This window comes from Lolium perenne, chromosome 4 (assembly GCF_019359855.2).
Source record: "Lolium perenne isolate Kyuss_39 chromosome 4, Kyuss_2.0, whole genome shotgun sequence".
NCBI lineage: Eukaryota > Viridiplantae > Streptophyta > Magnoliopsida > Poales > Poaceae > Lolium > Lolium perenne.
In genome coordinates, this window is record NC_067247.2 from 395808460 (window position 1) to 395826711 (window position 18252).

Here is an 18252-nt window from a genome sequence, read left to right on the forward strand (position 1 = left end):
GAAGAGATTAGGCAATGCATTTATACTTCAACACTCCCCCTCACGTGTGGCTCCCTCAGGCCTAAACGTGGACCGAAAGTGGGCTGCAATATTTTTATTTTATATTGCGCCAGCCGTGTTTTGAACTCAAGACCTCTTGGCTCTGATACCAAGTGAAACAATTAGTTTTGCCGTGATTTGCCCATTGGGCTATCTCTCTATTTATATTACTCCATCACCTTGTACAACACGTACACAATCAGATTTGATATGATCTGATATCCTAGAGTAAATGACAATCTCCTATACAGGGTATTACAATCTCCTATACAGGGAAGCTACGGATGCTGTTTTAATTACAACCGACAATCATGGGATTACATGTCTAACATAAAAAAATATCAAACAAATTTGGGGATCTCAATCGGGGTGGCTACAAATAATTGAAACACAATTTGTTTCCTTTCCAAGCAGTTGAGGACTCGACGAATTCATTCACATGATAGTTTGTTTTGCTTTTCGGTTCTTCTTTTTGCAGATGTACCATAAAACAAAATTTATAAATATACACTACAAAGAGTTGTTGTTTTCCTAAATCATTTGCTGACGCAAATTTTCATGGAAAAGGTAAAGCACCTTTATGGCACACATCTAAGGCTTAGCTCGTACCCACATCCTTGCCGCTTGGCACGGACATGACGGGGTCGACATCAGAAATGACGCACATGATGATTTTCCAGTCAGAAATTGGAGAGATGATTTCCACGTCGATGGGATGGTATAGAATACTCTCAAACAGTTTCACATATCTCGATCTGTTTGGCTAACGGAAACACAATCGCAACGGAGTAAATTAAGGTTGGATTTGACATCAACGTGCTTTCTTTTCCTTTATCGAAAAAAATTATTTCTTCCAAACCTGTGTTGTGAGGCATTCTTAATTTCTTATAGATAGGTCAATTTGATTTTCTGTTCTTTCTTTCACGCTTTGTAAACGTGTTTTACTTTTTGAAATTGATCCCGATTTCATTCACACCGCCACGAGGAGGTTGAGCTCCCGATTTCATTGCAAAATAAAACATTTTGTAAACGTGTACCACAAAAACAATTAAATTCTGACACGACAAAGAGTCTGTTTCTCCTAAAAGGGAAATTTACATCAAACAGAGTCTGCTAACATTTTGTTTTTGGCATAGATCTAAACCTTAGCTCGTGCCGGCATCGGTGGCCACCGGCATGACGGTGTCAACATCAGAAACGACGCACGGAGCAGCCAAGGTGGAGCCATCCCCGACGTGTAGGCCCCTGCACGACACTAGCTTTCCATGGTGGTTGCTCTCGTGGGTCCCCGGCATCGTGACCGCGACGTCGAACACCCGCCTCCCGCTCAGCGCGTCCGCAGCGAGGCCGTCGAACGCGAACTCAGGCACGTGCACTGCCGCTCCCCACGCCACCATGGCCTGCTCTTTGGTCTTCCGTGGCTTGGCGCAGAACCTCTGAACTGGCCCGGCGGCGAGCTTGACACCGGCGTAGGTCACCTCCAGGACGGCGCCCGGATGGGTGCAGCCGCTGCTGAAGAAGCTCCGGGCGGTGACGCGGAGGGTGAGGTTGAAGAGAGGGTTCAGATCGGTGGAACGGTAGCCGAGGTCGCTGTCGTCTAGGCCCGAGACGGAGTCGATTGCCGCGGAGTAGAGCGGCGCCTTGAGGTCCAAGATGATCAAGCACAGGGTCGCGGCGGTTAGGGCGAGCACCACCACCGTGAACACGGCGAGGTAGCGATCATCTGTCCTGCATCGATCGGCGTTCGATGGCGGCCATCGCGCGCGCGCGGATCGGAGACGCTTCGCTGGTTCTGGTTCTGTACGATGAAGCTAGCGTGGTCCGTTAGCAAACTAGCTAGTACGTAGTAGTATAATACGCGGGCGGCTGGGGTTTGCATGGGTTTATATGGAAAAGGATTTAGGGTGTACGCGCGCAGTATCTTTTCCCGGGAACGCATGCAAGATAATGCACCTGCGTGGGGGACAGACGTGTTGGGGAACATGGAATTGGATAGCGAGGTGGAAGACGAGTATAATTAATTGAGATCGGAATTAGTAAGTGAGAGAGCGTGCGTAGCTAACCAGCTGAGCTGGCAACAAAACGCGCGCGCAGACCGTCGCGGGAGCCGAACAAATGCATGTTCACGATGGACGACTGGGAAGAAGGCGTGCACTCCCAGCTCGATCACCACGTGCTGCTGCTGCTGGTGTTAATCGATCCATCTCCTGCATAAAGTCTTGTTGGAACCGCTCGACCGCGCGCGCGCGCAGAGGTGAATTCGGGTCGGTCGGATTGGCGCGCTCCGTAGACGGCCGGTTTACGTCGCTTCCACCACGTAGACGGAGTCGGTTGGATCTCGGGGCTCACCGCCGACCGGTACCGTCGGCGATGTGCATCGACCTGCCGAGACCTAGAAATCATCACCAATCAGTACAGTACTGCAATATTCGCCCTAATTTTAATCACGCTTAAGTACCGGCGCGGTTCAAGAAAAAAAGAGTTCGCTACTAGCTATACTTGCGATCTACCCTGTCCTTCAGGCGGCCGGATCACCCACACCGCCTCCCACAAACACGTACTAGTCAAAACCACCGCACTCCAAGAGCATTCCATTCCTAAAGCCACGCGCGCCAAGACAAGGCGCTAGATCGAATCCACTCCAACTAGTTGGACTCCACAATCATCTCGTCGGTGTCAGCAACACCTTGCACGGACATGTATTGGGAGACTATTATTACTACAAGCACCATCATCATCTGCTCCACCATGTTACCTAGCTACAACCTCCACTCGGCGTTGTAGAAGCGTCCATAAAATTTTAGCTTGGTCAGCCGACATCGTCGTTATATATGGTGCATATTACGACATTTTGGAGGAGAGGAATAAGATATACCCGCCTACTCTTCCACCTCTTCGGTAGCGTTGGGGAGGGAGAGGATTCATGTATTCCCCGCTTCCACATAGTGGTAGATCTTGTCCAGTCTATGTGTGTGATAGGTTTGCCGTTACAAGTTTTGGATCAATACAAGGGTTCAATGCGCGACGACTTCTGCTCTAGGGTGATGGTCCGTAGGGGCACATGCACGAAGACTTCCAGACTGCCATCAACAACGTCAAGCTGGCTCCGGTAAGGGAGCGGTGATAGGGGCACGTCGGATGGGTCACTCTGGCGGCAATAGTAGTCGCTAGGTGGTCAAAAGACTTCAATGTCATTTTCATTTGGTTTGGGGTTCCTTACACTTCTTGAAAACTCGTGAAATAGATTTGGATCTTTCCAACAACAAAAAAATACACCACCCACATTATATTGATTGGTAAATGCATCAAAAGCCATAGACCAGCATTCCAAGTACTAGTAAAATATATTTCTTGCAGTTAGGGGATGTTTGGTTCACGGCCAGATTTTACCAAGGCAATGGCAGCCACAATTTAGTTTGCAAGTGTTTTTTTTTTATCACACTTTGGCTTGCCACACTTTACTGCGTGTATTTTTTTTTTGAAATGGGTATGCCCCGGCCTCTGCATCGGTTGATGCACACAACCTTTTATTAAAAACTTTACTGCACACAAGATATCTCCGCAAATATCTTTGGAAAATAAAAATCCCACTAAAAATAAAAATCTTTATGTGGTTCCTTAGTAAGAAAGTCTTGTTAACCCGTGATAATTTAGCAAAGAGGAATTGGAATGGAAATACTTTACTGCGTGTATGGTTCCTTCATTTATCGTAGAGTCAACTTTTTTGCCATTTTCTGCTAAAGTTTGGCTTCAATATTCACTTTTACGGCTAGTCGCACTTTTGTGGCTAACCATAATTTAGTTTGCCAAACTGCGGCTACAAATCAAACATGACCTTTGAGCGTGACACCCACGATTAATGCGTACATACAATTTTTTAACTTAACAAGATTTCCATTCATCTCTATCTTATGTTTTTTTAATACGGAGTAGTTCTTCTCTGGATCCACCCGATTCTATATACGTGACATTAAACACCAGGGAAATCATGCAGACTCCTCGATATACGACAAGTCTTAACTCGACGGAAAATAGCTACCCAGCCTCCTCGTTGCAGCCAATCAGATTGCATTCAGATTGCCTATCGATTCCCTTTCTCCATCTCAATCTCAAAAAACAAAAGATCCCCTTCCTCCTCCCTGCCGCCCACCGCCACCGCATCCACCACCCTGCAGCCGCCTCGTCTCCCCTCCGGCCCAGCCATCCCCTCTCTCTGTTCCACGGCGAGGAACGACCGGTCCGCATCATACCTTAGCCGGAGGTCCTTTTGCCGTCCATGGCGATGGAGGCAATGCGTGAGGTGAGGCGGCTCGGCGACCGCCTGCACCACGCGCGCGACGGCGGGGACGATGGCGCGTTCTTCGCCGACTACCCCGCGTGAGCTGGCTCGCTACACCTCCTTACTGCCTCAACCCGGCAGCCCAGGCAGCAGCAGCCGGCTCTGGAGGTCCTCCACGGCACGGATCTACCATCCTCGAGCTCAACACACTTGGTAATGCTCCTGCACAGAAAGATTTCATTCTTTTTGTATACTTCCTTCAATCTGTCTTCGATGAAATACACCGCTGAATCTGCTTGCTGCCACTCGATTTCGCTCAGGTAACGTTCCCTGTTCCGGAGGCTGTCCGTGACGGGAATAGTCTTCTTCACCGTCGCGTACCAGTGGTGGTGTTGATCTATGAATCAGCTGATGTGCGTTTGATGTCATCCGGGTTCACCCATTGGAGATGGACATGTGCCCATGCAGTGGCGGCATGTAGAGGTACCCGCACCCGTACTTGGCGAGCCAAACAAGCCGTCACTCCATGGAGCAGTCAGCGATTAGATACGGTCCAGCAGGTAATTCGTCTTGCCACCTTCTCTTTTTCTTTTGATGGTTCCTTCAATCGACCCATCAATTATAAATAAATCTGATCTATGCAAGCCACGCGCAGTGAGTGCACGATGGCATCTCGTCCGCTGTGACGGATCCATCAATCTGCCCAGAGCTGCTGCTAATCCATCTTGCATGGCTTTGGTTCCCTTAACTTTGTGCACGGGAATGCCTATTGATCGTTGTTTTATCCTGCTTGATTGATTATCTGATCCATCTTCCGTTGACTAGCTCGTGTACTGCAAGGATTGATACGTCATTGGTCCAAAATGGAATACTAGAACAATATTAAGGCAATAAGCAAGAAAGGAAGTGCTGGCCCACACTCCATCTCCTATAGACGGTGGTAGCTAGTATTTGAATCGAGCAGCTTCCTTATAATTCCTATTGCTAGGGTAGCTCTCGGATTTGCAGCTTACTAATTTGCTCCTTAATTATTTATTTCTTCTTGGTGATTACTTGCTGCGTGTTCATGTCATCAATATGCATTGCTGCATAAGAACTCGCAACCAGCGTTGATGCTCACTATCTTGTGCCTGCTTCACTTTTTTGCTATTTGGTCATCCGGAAACACATCTTAATGGGTCAAATTTAAGCAAAATGGTTGTTTGCAATATCGCAGATTACCATTTGGGAGGCATGCCATGGTTGTCTACCATACTACATTAGTTCTATACAAGTAATTCTACTAATTGAAAACTAGTTGTAAGTTGTACAAGCTTTCTTACTTGCGTTCTCGGTCTGGTGTCTCATTTTAGTTCGCCTCTTAGTCCTTTCAACAGAGTTTCTCCTACTTTGATAAAAGTGTAGCAATTTTGCTGCAGAGAAATAGCATTCCCTTTGCTTTCAGCTAGTTGGTGTAGATAACTTGATTCGTCTTATGGTACACAAACTAATAGTATGTTGACTTTTGTTCCTAGGGATGCAGACGTACAGAACACATGGATGCGATAGGGTGGTAACACCAAGTCCATGTTCATGTGGAGAAACTCGTGGCGAGATACGTTGTGATGGTGATGGCTGCGAGCCCGTTGAAGTCTGGCAGCATAGAGGCTGGCAAGGCGATATGATAGTGCTGCAGGCAGCTCTGGCCAGCGCGTCACCTAAGTTCTGTCCTTGCTTTCTCCTCCTCCGACGTACTTGCCGGATCAAGGCTGCGTAGTCAGTGCATCTCGTTTTCTCTCTATCCTTATACTGAACCGATCTTGCATGACGCTACTCTAGTCTAAATAAATACAATGTTGCGCAACTTTTACTGATTACGATTGGATCCTGATATCTTCTGTTTCTAGATTCACTGAGGATTTCTTACACCTTGTTCTTTGGTGCTTGAGTGTTATCTTATTCGATTTTCTTTGGTGTTTTATTTGCATGACTACCATATTCTATATGCTATATGCTACCTATTAGCCTTCTAATTCCTATATTGAGAATTCTCCTACAATTGGCCATTATTCAAGGTGGTGTTCTTGTGTATTTGTATCTTATGCAAATGATGTCCTCTAGATTTGGTGAACGGTTTCTTTAGACTTACATTGGAGTGTCCCCATCCACATTCTTTCATTCTATTTTCCATTTGAGCAATGATCTTCTAATTAGAATGTACATTGCTACCTCGAGTGCTCTTGTGTTTCAGATTGCGCATGAAGACATATAGGGGGGCCTTGTATGTATCAATCAGTTCAATGCCTTTTCCACCACTTAATTTCAGTTTATAATTTACCAAGCCTTTTTAATTCATGAAAATAATATTTACTTTTACAGCACATGAATACCTTTAAAACTGTGAGTTGTAGCATGGCCTTTTTTGTTCCCTCCCATTGGCGATAGTATATGGTTTGTGGAATACTACCTAAAAGTTGTCCCTGGTTGTAGAAAGCACTTGCACGTCTACACGCGCTATACTACTACACGAGGTGCGAAAGTTGTCACAAGACTAAAGCATAAATATATATCTTTTTCCGTTATTTGAACTGTTCCAAATTGTTCTTCTTTGCGTGTTGTAAAATTTTGCTTACCTACTCAATATGTGTATCTGAGGTCTTCACCTAAGAAAGAACTATTGGTTTTGTCAAATTTGGTTGATGCAATTTTTCTTAAACTCAATTAGTAACTGAATCTAAATTGTAAGATCAATCTTGGATCAAATGTAATCCAGCTGTGTATGATCAGACTGTACTCAAGGATGGTACAGAGCAAAATTCACCTTAATTGTTCTGTTGTCCTAGTCGCTCCTCTTTGCAATTGTAACTTTGCCCTAGTATTGTGATTGGTGTCATTTTCTTTGGCTGACATATTTGCCTCAACATGTTGGAAGTGCCATATGCTTTGGTATTAAAGGCTTGCAATAAGATTTGTTATCTTCTGCATGTGACTATAGTGTTTTCAATCAGGTTTGTGTAACTGATATATTTTACTTACTTATCTGGTATGATCAGCAGAGAGCAGCCTATAACTAGGATTTCATGTATATATTATTTCAAGGTACAAGAAAGGTTCAAGTATGACACAAAGGAGCTGACTAAGAAGATTGACATTTGGACATACGGTAAGAATTATTGTCTTGCTATCAACCCAAGTTGGTTTTAAATTGTTAATTCTCTGTTGTTAATTTGTTGTCTCTCACAGTTGGCACAGGAAGTGGATGCGCACTACTGCAGAAAGGCTTATAGCCACCAGGTGGTTAGTGACAGGCAAAACTATGCCAGTCACTAGTAAGTATTACCAGTGACGGGCAAAGTTAAGCCTGTCACTAGTACGAAATAACAGTGACAGGCTTATCAAAGTGACTGTCACCACTATTTCTCATGGAGGCCGGCCAATTAAAATTATTAGTTAGTGACAGGGTTTTCTAAAGCCTGTCACCGGTAAAAAGACCGGTGCCACCGCGCGCCTCCTCTGCTGGGCGGCCCAACTGCTGGGTCGCTCTCGCTCCAGCTTGGTCAACTACACGAGACCCCCTCCCGTTTCAGAAAAAAATAATTACACGAGACCCTCCGATCCCCAACCTCCGCCGCCCTGCTCCCCTTCCTCGACTCCCAAAGTCCCCAACCGCCGCCACCTCTCCAACGCCGGCAGGCTCCGACGCGAGCGACGCCCTAGACCATGTGCGTCCCTGCTTGACTGCTTCCCGTCCCCAACCGCCGCCGTTCTGATCCGCGTATACGTCCTCGTCCCAGATTTCCATGTCCCCAACCGCCGCCGCCCCTCCAACGTCACAAGCCCTCCAACTCCACCAGCCCGCCACGACGACGTCTTCCCCGGACGCGAGGCCGCCGCCACCTGAGGACGCTGCTGCCCGAAGCTGCGCTGCTTCCTCCCCTGCACCGCCCCGCCTCCTGCCACCGACGCGTCCCCGGCCTCTGGTCATCGATGCCGCTAGGCCTCCTGCCGCCGACGCGTCCTAGGTTCGTATTCCCACGCGCCTGCATCGTCCACGGTTCCGTGCGGTCGAAATTATCTGGGCGGTGCGGCACCTCCCCTGAGTTTCTCCATGGTTTGGTTTGCCAGGGATTGATTTGGATCTCCAAGTGCCTTTTTCCGGGAGGCGAGATCTTTCTCCGCAATGGGTGTTCCTCAGGTTTTCGTCGGGGTCTTCTGCTACTCTCCGTTCCCAGTGGTAGGGCTAGGTTCTGTGTCGCTGCGGCGGTAAGTGACTGGTTCTTCCTGCTTCAGGTTTCTTCTTGATGTCAATTTTTTGATTCTATTCCTGCTTTCTTAGTTAGTTATTGCTTCATGTCTTCTTTCTTGTGTTGCAATGTGCTGTTTGGCTGAGGCAAGCTTCTTTGCTTGCAGGTTGTGGCGAGAGGGTTGGGTCGTTTCCTCAAGAATTAAAGTCTGAAGCTACGGTTCCTTCAGCTAGGCCTGTTACGTATGTAAAGGAGACTGAAGCCATGGTTCTTTCAGCTGGTCCTGCCTACAATGTAAAAAAGACCGAAGCGACATTTCTTTAACCTGTGCTGCTCTACAATGTGACAAGACCCACGCTATAGTTCCTTCAGCTGGGCATCCAACACAATGTAAAGATGACTGAAACTGTAGTTCAGTCACCTGGATCTGTCAACAATATAAAGAATACTGAATCTGTCGTTGCTTCAGGTGTACCTATCATGTTTTGATGCACGAACTATTGCAGCTCCATTGACTGAGACTGGCACACGGTTAAAGAACGAAGCCTATCCAAGCAATACATTGCTTCCTCACGGTTTGAAGAATACAAGAAATATATGATGCATATGCTACTTTGCAGGCTATCCTCGCAGGATTTCGTTTTATTCAGATTGTACAACCTCAGACACCACTACACCAGGGTATACCCAAGGTACTACTACCTGAATGAATCAGTTTCATGTTCGTATGTGATTGTTTCATCGAATTTTGCTGTGAATACTACTTTTATTTTAGGTTACCTACCCCACTTCCAGTGCATTTATTGAGCTCATCTCTCATTTTGATGTGATTGACAAGGTTGCAATTACCTCTGCAAAAGTAATCAACCCTGCCATGTTCGATCATGTGCTGGCTCGAACATCTGTTTGGCCACAACAAGTGTCGTTGATGTTCTCCTTGGTCATTTGATTTTGAACTGAAATTCATGAACTGTTAATGTTAATTGTATGGTCGTTCTGGTCCCACGAAAGCATGCTGAATCCAAACAGTAGGCTCTTTATTATTCAACAGATGCTTATGTACGTGGTAACATTGCTCACAAATATATACTCATTTCCTTGTTTGTATCAGGTTAAGCATGTTATCAGTGTCCTGCGCCATTCAGGTCCATACAAGGAAGACATAATGAAAGAATCTACACGTCAACAAGATGATGGAAATGTAGAATAGTGAAAGGAACTAGCAGTTTTGTAGTTCAAATTGCTTGCAACATAACTGATCAAGTGTTAGTTGTTCAAATATTATGTCATATTTGGTGATGCGAATATATCATTAGTACAACATCTTATTGTGCTATGTCAAATACTTGTGGAAGTGCATTTTATTATTTTATAAAATCTTATTGTGCTGTCTAGAATATTCGCTTATTACTGAAATTCAAACCAGTGACGGCTAGGATAATGTGCCTGTCATTACAAAACATCATTGGGCTGTTGCCTTTGATCGCAACCAGTGACATGCATCTCCTTTTGACTGTCACTAGTATACACATACTAGTGACGGGCACTTGCCTGTCACTAGTAACCTCATACCAGTGACTAGTCATTTGTGACAGGCGCTATGCCTGTCACTAATGGGCCTTTTGCGCCTGTCACTGATAGCCTATTCTGCAGTAGTGGCGGCTTGTCGGCAATGCGGCTCCCCACTCAGCTTTGAGGTGGGAGTGAATCTTCCAAGTTGTAAACTTCGTTATATTATCTTGTTTCTATAGGACATTATTCAGAAATAAGCTTTCTTATGTTTATGATGTATTGTTGGCTGGCCACCATAACACCATGCAAAAGGTCCTAGTTCGACAAGGAGGTAGACATTTTTACATATTCTGATTTGCTCTACCTTACTTTCCCATGATTTGATCTACTTGCAAATTAGTAGAAACGTCTCTCGTTTACACATTTATCTGCTCACATGTGGGCACTAGCTGAGATTCGCAACTCCTTGTGTTTTTATGCAGCAGCATCTGTGCTCACGGAGTTGAAGGGTGTGAAGAGGGTGTACCAAGTGGCGGTGACATCTGCAAGGGTCGCAAGGGTCGCTGGGGGGCGCTCCGGTGGCTGTGGATTGATTACGAGCTCTCCGTCAAATTCAGCCACCTCAATGAGTCCTGCCAGCTGCTCTTCTCCGAGGCCCTCACCTACCAGGTTACCACCACCTCATCACATTACCACACATATTTTGTGTCCATGTCATGCATCAGGTTTTGCTGATATTGATGTATCAGAGGGATGCAAGCCCATTTCGTCATGCATATGTTAGAAAAATGTTTATGCTGAGATTGTCCTAGTGTTTGTTTTGAGTTAAAGTTTACTGGTGTGTATGAACCTAGTAAGAACAATAATGCAACATCTTACATTCGTGGCAAAAATCGTTTTTAATACATTTTACTATAGGACAATCATCATTATTATCCATGAGAGATTACTAGGCTTTGGAAATGTAAAATGTAGTATTACTGCCTAACAGGCATGGGAAAGAGATAGAGAGTGACGGTCTGACCTACATTAGGTGGAGAGAGAGAGAGAGACTATTAGTAAAATGGACTGTCACTCTCTCTCTCTCAACCTATGGTAAAATGGACCATCACCATCTCTCTCCACCTACAGTAAAATGGACCGTCACTCTCTCTCTCTCCCTCTCTCTCCAACTATAGTAAACATGGCCGGTGAGACCTCTCCTCTTAATTCCCTCCCCCCACCTAAGAACAAATCGATACGCTGCTCGGATTGTGAGTAAATAAATCTTGTGTCCCTTCTAGTGATTGGGTCGTGACTGCAGTGACTGCAGGAGGTTGTAGGTTTTACAAAGCATTCTTGATTTGATGTAGGGTCGCACTATTTTTCATTAAGATTCGAAATCTCACAGTTGAAGCACCTAAACTGTCTAATACTGGAATTATTTTCATGTTCAGAGTTGGGCTTGTATATGAAAACCTTTTCACTAGTTATACTGATATGAACTACTGCAGTAACATACTAGATCTGGAGTACTGCAGTAACATACTAGATCTGGAGTTAATTGATGGTTAGGATGTTGTGTGCAAGAGGAGTAATACGAATTGCGATCTAATTTGTCTCATATTATGCATATGTTGTCCCCGTAATGCTATACTTTTTTTTTGACACAACCGTAATGCTATACTCCTACTTCCAAAAAACAACGATTCCATTGACACTCACGTTTAAAGGCTTCACTATTATGTCAAATTACGTGAGTGCATGAAAAACCGTGGGACTTTTGCATCCAGGTATTGTCAAAAGTAATATTCATTGCAGCCTACTTTGGCTAGTTTATTGTGCATGGCTTGTCATAAATGCCTCGCCACCAAATGGCCTCTCATCTTTCTTCTCATGTTACTGTTACTGGGATGCTATTATTTCTAGAAAAGTGAGCTTTTGCAGCTGGATTAAACGATCTTTTTGGGCCACATGATAATTTCTTTCCATTTTTCCATGTACGCCTTATACAAGTAGTATGATCCTCCTAGCTCAAAAGTGCATTTGCACCTTTAGTCTAAATAAACACCCTCTGAATATAGCCGGATCAGATTTGATCTTTCTCTAATTGTTAGTGTTGCCGGAACGCTATACTGCTACCTGGAATGGCATGAATTTGTGAAAAAGTTGATCTTTTTTTGCAATCTGGTAATGTAACACGACGCATTGTTACTCACACCTGAGTGTTGTATAGCTTTTTGGAATTACTTGAGTTCAAAAAATCTTGAGCTTTTTGGCAATCTAGCAATGTAACAACACATTGTTACTCGAGTCATGCACAATTATTTTGAATAACTTGAATTCATGAAAACTTGAAGCTTTTTCGCAATCTGGTAATGTATCAACACATTTTTACTGACACCCTTATTGCTATTTGGAATAACAATGCATACATATTATAGTAATGCATTTTTTACTTGCATTGGAATAATCTCAGTGATTTGCTGTTTCGAAATATATGAAAATGTATTGACTACATTATTCTGGTGCTTGTTTCTCTTGTCATGAAATTCTTGGCGATGGAATGTTAGGTTAATTAGGTCTTTCTCTAATCTTTATGCAGATGTTAGTGTTACTGGGATATCTATACTGCAATTTAGATTAACCTGAATTCATGAAAAAGTTGACCATTTTGTGTTCTAGTTCTGAACAATGTATTGGTACTCACACTAGGTGATGTGTTAAAGTTTTTTTTTGCATTTGCATTCAGGTACCCTGGAATATGAAATCTTTTCGATGTTTCCATATCATCCAGGGTACTGTTTGGCTTGCAGCCACCAGCCCATGTGGCTGTCTTCCCCATTTGGTGCTCTTGCTGTCATTCTGAGCCATGCTAGCACTTCATGCCAAGCTGTCCTGGCGAAAGGACATTTGGGCATCAGGTGGCGCATTGTTTCTGGGGCCTGGTCGCAGAGACGGCAGTGTGTGTGATGCTGCAGGCCATGTCTTGCGAGGTGTTCCGCGGTCCAGCATCCATCCAAGTTTGCGAGCCAGTGGAAGAATTTGACTCGCAGCCAAGTTTTCCATATCAACTTCCAGGAGTAGCACATCATGGATCCATGGAAGGTTACCAGGTATGCAGAATAGGCTGAATAGGTATCGTCGGTAGTCCACTTCCAAAGCAGTTGGCCTGGCTCGTCGTTGAGAGCGATGTTCTTGATTGCAATCTAGAGTTGCAAGTATTGACAACCTTAGTGATGCCAATGGCGCCCTGAATATCCCTAGCCCAGCTATTGCCGTTTAGGCCTGCTGCCACCGTCGTGGCCTTGCGTCTCCTCTTGGAGATGCAGCTGTAGAGTTGTGGCGCCAACTCGTTGACAGAGCGGCTGTTGATCGCATTTGTTACTCGCATTGGAACGCTACTGCTTTTTCAACAGCTTGACTTAATGAAAAAATCTCTGATTTGCTATTTTGAATTTTTTCGATTATTACAAAAAATGCATTAGCTAGATTATGTTGTTGCTTGCTTCTCTTGTCATGCCATGGTTGGCCATCTAATGTTAGGTTAATTAGGTCTTTCTTAGATCTTTAAGCAGATGTTATTGATGTTGGGAATGCTATACTGCTATTTAAGTTATTCTATCGTGTCATTCTATACATTAAGTTGCTGCATTTATCTTTTGCAGAACTTCCTATGATTGTGATCATAATGACGACTCTTGGCCAAAGGAAGCGTTTGAGCTTATCTCCTAAGAAGTCTCATTTGCCTTCTAACATCGTGACCTGGGAGTACTTTCTTGCGGTGCATATCCCAGCTTTTGGCGTCTCCTCTTTGTTGTTTTACTAAAACATGACTCTGCATTGTTGGCAATTTCAAGGTTCACCCGTTGTAATCAAGTACCACCTTTCCCTAAGGGCAGCACTTCAGTGACAGGTATGCTATGTATGTTCTATTTATTCTCTTTGCAAATCCTCTTTCTAATTCGATAATGTTATATGTTGAAGGAGGCCTACTCAACTCCCATCCATCCCCTGAACATTCTTGCTAAAAGACCTCCATTGCAGAATTTGAGTGGGTAACTAATCCTTGACATATGCGTACACCTCCACCGTCACTGTTGTGTGATGGTGGCAAGTTAATTGTACTGTTCTTGGCGTCCAACCATAACTTAAGATGACGGCTCACCGAGCTGCAACTACCAGCCACCACTCCAACTTGGTGGTGGTGCTGCCAGCCACCACGTCAGGGCCTCTGCAAGGCCGGCAAGGATAGCTTCAGCCTCAGTACCAAGGGTGGCATGGTCTCCCACGTCCGCACCAACCAAGACGCTGATGCACAGGTACGTACACACACATGCCCAAGATCGAATGGTGTTGTTCTGTTCAAATTGGTTCTGTTACATCAAGGAGCAAATTTGTGATGCTTTCGTTATGGAGTGAGGTGCAGATGTATCAATTCTATGTTGATGTATACTACAAAATAATGTCCATTTTAGATGCTATTTCTCTCCCGTAGTTCCTTTTACGTATACATCAGTTGTCGCAATATTTTATATTTCGTCTTGAGACTAGTAGGGTATGTTGTAGCGATCTCTTCTTGGACCACTTTTTGTATCATAGTTTGGCACAAGTTCAACGAACGGGTGAAAGAACGATTTGCAGTATTTTTGAACTTTGTTTGCTAGTTATGCAGTTTTAGGAATGCTTGAGTGAAAGCCAGCTCTGGTACGGTGTGTGTTGTGTTGAAATTTTGCTACTAGTGCAGTCTGCTATTGCTATCTAAACCCTGGTTTAGTTTGTTGCTGGCTTGTTGTATGATATAAGGATGTTGCAACCCATCCTGGGAAGTAAAGAAAAAAAATTCAATCTGTATGACATGATGTACACATATTTTAAACCAATTAAATTCTTCTTATGGTGGTTAATTGTTCTATTCCAATTTCGTTTTGTTATGTGTGTAAGACCATTGCATGTCTTGCTGCACCCTGGGTTTTGTTAAGGACCAATGCGGCCTAAGGTTGATTCATCACAAGAACTGAAGAGTGAAAGAAGGATATGATTAATGTGGATAAGATCCCTGAGTGCCCATGATAGCCCTCTGTTCCATAACTGAAGAGTGAAAGAAGGATATGATTAATGTTTTATTAACTGTTGCCAATTACTTCAAATTGACATCTTTGTTTCCGTAGCTAGATATTGCTAGCTCATTTGCTGAGGTCTGTAGGTACTCTGAATTGGAATTTATGTTGTCTTTACCGGACCTATGTGTTGAAAACAAATACCGTTGGTCTGCCTAGTAGTTTTCCTACTACATATTTCAAGCTTGAAAACAAATAGGAAGCCATCCATGCAAGATTGAAATATGTGTACATATTTCAACTAAACGGAAGCCGCTCTGCTCTGTATGACTGGTTCATTTCAGTTGATGGTGGAGTGATGCAGATTGTATATTGGATTGTTGTCATTGTTTATTTATCTTAAATAGTGTCCCGTACCGTTTTTGGTAGCATTTCTGATTTGACTTTTCATGTGTTTTACTCGAAGCATACTTATAAATGTTCCCTCGACCTTAACTGCAGACAATCAAAGGATGCACTCAATATCCTAAAGAAACGCCTTGGAATAAGAATTGAGAAGTTCTAATTCTGGCGTTTATGTGAGTACTACAAAATTTCTCGTATGTTTAATGTTTGTTGTGCCTCCGTAATGTTGTTTGTGGATTTCTGCTAACAAAGCTTGGTGCTTTTGTAGTAAAATATCTAGGTACATTAAAGTTGCTAATAATGCATGAGTTCTGAGAATTTACATCTGTTTGCCACTTAAGTTTCAGAAATGTCGTCTGGTCTAGACTTTACGTTTGAACATGCATCCTGTTGATTTCAAAAGTTCCAAGAAGAATGCATATACTTTTTTTTTTCTTGCATGCATGTCTATTTTATTTACTGATTTAATTGTCCTATTGTTGCAGGGTTTTTCTCTTTGGAAACAAACTTGGGATGACTAGACTGGTAATGTAAAGGAGCAACCTGTGGTAAAGTAGGTCCAAGAACCAATATTAAGGTATGACATGGAATGTTCAATTCATCTGTGGGAAAGGGGTAGCCAGAAAGCTTTACGTAATACAAGCTTGATAATATGCCTTTACGGCCTTTTCGCTCATACTTTGGACCCCAATGTGATTGTATCCTTCATGCCAATGCTTAGTTATGCTTATTCACACCGTTATTTTACCGAGTTAGCTCAAACTGAGATATTGTGAGTACCTGTTTCAGTCTAGGTGATTTGGATAGGTTACTTCGGTATCACAATCCATCTAATTTTCCGACTCTCGTAGAAAGAAAGCATGCAAATGTTGTTGTTATGATGTCTCCGATGTTTCTTTTTTTTTTTGCTGGTAATTAGGTTTTAAATGCTTAGCTTTTCATTGTCATAATGGCCTGATGTGTATATGCCCTAGTGTTGCCTTCTAGTTGTGCACTGATTGTACTTGTCTTCCAGTTGCTTATATATTCTTTGTGCATTCATTCCCTTGATGCATGTAGTTGTTGCGGCTAATGGAGGATGGACTCTTTAGGTGCTTCACATGGTCTTGGTCGCCGACACTACCACCTTTCGCCGACGGCACACAACAAGGAGGGCAAGGCAGCGGCTTTCGCTGGTTAGCGAGGACGAGCTGTCGTTCCAGCCTGGAGATGAGCTGACCAATCTGCAACTTCACCGACCTCAGTGCCTGGGGCTCTTGGCTTGTCGTGTTAGCTATCATGTTGAAGCGTGAGGACAAGACGATGTTCTGTCCTGGAGCTGGAAACTCATGTCCTGGGCAACTCCTTGGTGAGCACTATATCTTTTTGTTTTAGGCTTGTGCTATGGTTCAAGGCCGCACCTCGCTGAGTAATGGTTATGGTTTGCAACTTTGCGTGCATATTCAGTTCGGAGATGCAGACTTGCATGCACGCTTTTGAAGTGGTTATGGTATGCAAATGCAACTCTGCATGCATATTCAGTTCGGAGATGCGGACTTGCATGCACGCTTTTGAAGGCAAGGTACTCGTACTAGGTGGTCTTCATGCTTTTCACGCAAGGAACCATCCAAGCTAACTCTGCGTGCAAGCTCTTACTCCCTCCATACCAGTTTTGGCTCAGTGTCGGCTGCAAGCCCTCCGGTGAGCTACTTGTTTACCACTTTTTTATTTTATTTTGCTAGTACTTGTTAACCACTTTGTTCCCTGGCTTCCAGGTTCTGTGTGACTGCATGTACTTGTGCTCTGGCCATCGAGTCCATGACCCACATTTGGATTATAGTGATGATATGTTCACCTAGTTACATGGTATCATGTAGGAAGGTGAAGGATGGGCAGGCAAGGGGAGAAGTGGAGGTGGTAAATGTCCAGGAGGGAGGCTACCTGGATCGGACATGTTTTTTTTTTACCCGAGTCGGTGTTCTTGATAACCTGGGAGGTGATGGTGCTTTTTCTGAGCTGGGGAGTTTGGTGATCAAGTGTAGTAGTAGCTAGGTGATCTCTTATGGGCTGAATCAGCTTGTCGTTGTTGATTTTTGTTGTTGAACCTGAATCTGAAAGAATATTTGTAGCTGGAACACATGATGAAGTAGCAATCTGAGATTTTTAGCTCATTTTGAGCTTAAGGTGTACTGAATTGGGTGGTTATGGCTTAATATTCATATGGAATGGATTGCTCGGTTTTGCAAGGACAGCTGTAGTTAACAATCAATCTCCATATAATCAACCAAGACATATGTAAATCCAGTTTTGAGTAATTGGAAGTAGTAGCTGCTTTCCTGTGGACTACAGATGTGGTGAGTGACCATTCTTACTTATCAGACCAGAGGGCAGAACGAGAGACCAAATCGAATATGCAAAGCCGACCATGAAACACTGAATTTACAACAGGAGATGCCAATCAATTTAAAGGAAAAAATTGTTTGTTGTTTACAACAATTTATATAAGAACGAACAAGAAATGAACGAACAATGTGTAGAAGTTCAGGGCATGTACAATATGTGGCGCTATCAGGGCATGTGCAATGTGCGGCGCTAGCCGTGGATGCTAGGATCGATTTCCTGGTCGACCGGTGGTGGCCTTTTGGAATCCTAGCGCTCAGCATGGCATCGACGCATACTAAAGCAGCGAGCGCTTAGTCCTTTTTTTTTTCCTTCCGTGAATCATGTAAGCTCCTGCATCCTCCTACTAGCGTTGCAGGCCATGGACTCCTGCACA

The 18252-nt window shown here is 44.0% G+C and overlaps 2 long non-coding RNA genes across 7 annotated transcripts; both read left to right on the forward strand.

Annotated features, from left to right (window-relative positions):
• Positions 1 to 4107: 4107 nt before the first annotated feature.
• LOC127297642 (uncharacterized) lies at positions 4108 to 9854 on the forward strand. 3 transcript variants are annotated; one of them, XR_011744190.1, is made up of 7 exons: positions 4108 to 4531; positions 4639 to 4878; positions 5833 to 7305; positions 7397 to 7460; positions 7541 to 8931; positions 9011 to 9233; positions 9653 to 9854. It is a non-coding gene; the product is annotated as an uncharacterized lncRNA (long non-coding RNA). The 3 variants fall into 3 exon arrangements; XR_011744189.1 differs by having other exon boundaries at positions 7541 to 8560; positions 8708 to 9233; XR_011744188.1 differs by having other exon boundaries at positions 7541 to 9233.
• Positions 9855 to 10201: 347 nt separating this feature from the next.
• On the forward strand, positions 10202 to 17657 carry LOC139830333 (uncharacterized). 4 transcript variants are annotated; one of them, XR_011742262.1, is made up of 10 exons: positions 10202 to 10238; positions 10536 to 10722; positions 13701 to 13816; positions 13893 to 13948; positions 14020 to 14354; positions 15594 to 15670; positions 15983 to 16074; positions 16557 to 16845; positions 16944 to 17177; positions 17252 to 17657. It is a non-coding gene; the product is annotated as an uncharacterized lncRNA (long non-coding RNA). The 4 variants fall into 4 exon arrangements; XR_011742259.1 differs by having other exon boundaries at positions 13701 to 13948; XR_011742261.1 differs by having other exon boundaries at positions 13701 to 13948; positions 17354 to 17657.
• Positions 17658 to 18252: the final 595 nt, after the last annotated feature.